Genomic DNA, 3,224 nt, shown 5'->3' on the forward strand with positions numbered 1-3,224 from the left:
GTCCGAAGTACGTTTAGCCTTTTTTTCCGGCGGAGGAAAACTCTGTTGTTGGCAGGCCTAGGCTACACATAATAGTACGGATCCCACGCACAAGGAAACAACACGTCCGTCCAATTCGCATGGAATCGCTCAACCATAAGGAAAGAAAGGCCCTGAATTACTGGGAATCGAATCAATTTTCCCCCGCCGCCGTTCAGCGTTGCCCTCCAGGCGTCCAGCTTGACGTGCGCCATGTTGCCCTGCGCAGACGCCGAGGCACCCGACGACAGCCGCGACGACGAGCTCTTCGCCAACACAGGTGCAGCCGCCGAGGCACCCGTCCACGGCCGCAGCGACGAGCTCTTCGCCAACACAGGTGCAGCCGCCGAGGCACCCGTCCACGGCCGCGACGACGAGCTCTTCGCCAACATAGGTGCAGCGCCGAGGCACCCGTCCACGGCCGCGACGACAAGCTCTTCGCCAACAAAGGTGCAGCCGCCGTGGCGCCCGTCCATGGCCGCGATCAGGAGCTCTTCGCCAGCACAGGTGCAAGCGTTGGAGTCACCTGACGACGGCCAGGACGACGAGCTCTTCGCCAAAACAGGTGCAGCCGCTTCTCTTGCGCGCAATATAAAACTGATCTGAAGCTCATAAGGCCTTTACACGCCGCTGCCGTCGCTAAGACTATCTTGCGGCATCACCACACTGCTCACACGACAACGTAAGCGCCGACGAACTGCTCTGCATATGCATGCTCATTTGCCAGCTTGTTCACAATGTGATCCATCGATTGCTTTGATTGATCCTGTTGCCTTTCTGCGTATTATAATAACAAAAACATGTTGGCATTCAAGAATTCACATCGAAAATGTATGAAGTGTAACAGGGTGACTCTTATGGCATGAGCATATGCTAACATGGTCCCTATTGTGCGTACCTGACCTAAACCTGAAGTCGCGCCCTGAAGCCTTGGCAGATGAGCATTGTACTGACCTCACCTAAAAACCTCACCAAGCTGTATATGGATCATCCAATGCTCGGTTACAAGTAATATGAACACAAATAAAGTCACACTCAGAAAGAGACCTCGATGAATTTTACCAACTACCACATCCTGTTGCATTATTCCAAGTATATTAATTCAAAGTGAATTCAATTGGTTGCACAGTCACCACAACAGAGCTTTCATGGTAAACAGAGCTTTGATGCAAAATGAATTCAATTGGTTGAACATAAAACTCTACTCTGTCTGTATTCTGGTAATACTATTCCTTCAGATACAGTTCTATGATAACATTCTTGACATTCACAGGGTTAAAGGACTTCGTATGGCCCGGCCACTCCCAACGGGACACACACCCATTCCAGGATATAAGCAACACCCAATCCTTGGGTGATGATCAGTACCCAAGCACTCGATTTCAGTTTTGTTGCTCAAGTGCTAAATTGTGTCATTGATTGCAGATCCTAAAGAAGTAAAAAGGCAGAGGGATAGAGAGCGGTATGCGCAAAATAGGGATGAGATTAATAAGAGACGACATGAGATTAGGGAAGGGAAGAAGGGGCCTAAGCACGGCAGATGTCGTACACTTGAGTGGCAAAGGAAAGCGAGACCGTACTTCTTTTGCCAGGCCTGTTCTTACATAAGGTTCCCGCAGAAGATCAAGTTGGTGAGCCATGTGATGGGAAAAAAAATTTGCCGCTGCCAAGATCAATGGCCTAACTAACGAAGCAGACACACAGCTGACTGTATCACAAGGTAATTAGGATCAACTTCATGATATATGGCCCATTTCCTATTACAGACCTTCTTCGCTTTGCTATTCAGAGCTGAATGTATTTAACGATGGTTTTTAATATTCAAACATTCACTTCATTTGTGTTCCTGGTTTTGTACCCAGAACAGTATACTAATATTTATTGTACCCACAAACGTATTCACCCCAATATTGTGTCAAATAAGAATCATTCAGTGATCAGCAACTAAGAAAGTATACTCCCACTTATCACAAAAAAGAGTGTTGCCTTTGTGATTCAGCCAAAGAAGTAGCACTAATTCTATCTCCACTACTGTTATACATTTTTGTCGCTACAACCGTAATCCAATGTCTACGCACAAAGTGTATACATAAAAGAGGAATCGGAGAAGATTATCTCCATGAAAACATTTCATTGGATATGGGACAGGATTCAATACTTGTGCTTGTCCAGATTATTTGAGTAATGATGTATGCAATTTGTGCTTGTCCAGTTCTGTTCATGTGCATATTTCATATCTCAGTAGGAACTTTGTACATATCAATTGATCTATCACTTCAGACACATGTTCTTTTCAGAATTGCATCTAGATGTGCATATCAATTGTTTAATTGGAAATCCCAAAAGGTTGACTAAACAGTTAAACAAAGAAATAGATACCGAGAGATTTGCATCCAGTTGTGATGTACAAAAATAGATGTTATAGCCATCTGATACAAACCTCAAATATCCTCACAAAAGCCTGTGTTTCCACATCCAGTATAGACACAAGATTCTCTGAAGTTGCTGCAAGAAATCCACCAAAACGTGGCTGAAATCTCAGCTGGCTTGAACCTCCCTAGACAGGCATTGCAAGTAAATATAAATCAACAAACTGATGATATGTAAGTGATCTCATTTAAAACCATATGCTGCTTGTGATGGTGACATCTCATTATTTCTAAAAAATATGTGTGGTATCCGCAACAACAAAGCAAAGCTACTGCAGATCGACAGAATGTTCAGTAAGCTAAGCTACTGCAGATCGACATAATGTTTAGTAGTAAAAAATTGAAATTTGTAATTAGTAGAACCAGATCACTGTAACCAACTATAAGTACACCCTCATATCTAGCTGTGGAGGGGGACGCATGCGCTTACCAGCTGCGGCTGTGCTTGCAGCGCGAGTTCTGCGGCGGGCGAAGGCCACGATGAGAGCGACGCCCGCGGTGATCCCCACCGCCAGCCCCATCCACTTCCCCGTTTCGCCTGCTCTCTGTCTCCTCCCCTACCAGCGCCCACTTCTTCGACTCCTGCCCCTCCGCGGCACGACGCGCATATGGGGGCAGCCACGGACGAAAGCGAAGCGCCCGAACCGCTCCATCTGGTGAGCCGACGGGGCCCGCTCTGTGCTCGGGCAGCGCCGGCGCGGGATGGCCGCGGCCGCGGACCCGTTGGAGATGAATCCCGCGCCTCCGCGTCCGGCTCAGACGGCGCCTCCTCGAGCA

General features: G+C 47.4%; 1 long non-coding RNA gene across 1 annotated transcript; it reads right to left on the reverse strand.

Moving 5' to 3' along the window:
• Window positions 1-1,522: 1,522 nt before the first annotated feature.
• Window positions 1,523-3,009, reverse strand: LOC123126296 (uncharacterized). The gene is made up of 2 exons (XR_006461631.1): window positions 2,878-3,009; window positions 1,523-2,575 (listed from the first exon to the last, which is right to left on the reverse strand). It is a non-coding gene; the product is annotated as an uncharacterized lncRNA (long non-coding RNA).
• Between the last annotated feature and the right edge of the window lie 215 nt (window positions 3,010-3,224).

This window comes from Triticum aestivum, chromosome 5D (assembly GCF_018294505.1).
Source record: "Triticum aestivum cultivar Chinese Spring chromosome 5D, IWGSC CS RefSeq v2.1, whole genome shotgun sequence".
Classification (NCBI taxonomy): Eukaryota; Viridiplantae; Streptophyta; class Magnoliopsida; order Poales; family Poaceae; genus Triticum; species Triticum aestivum.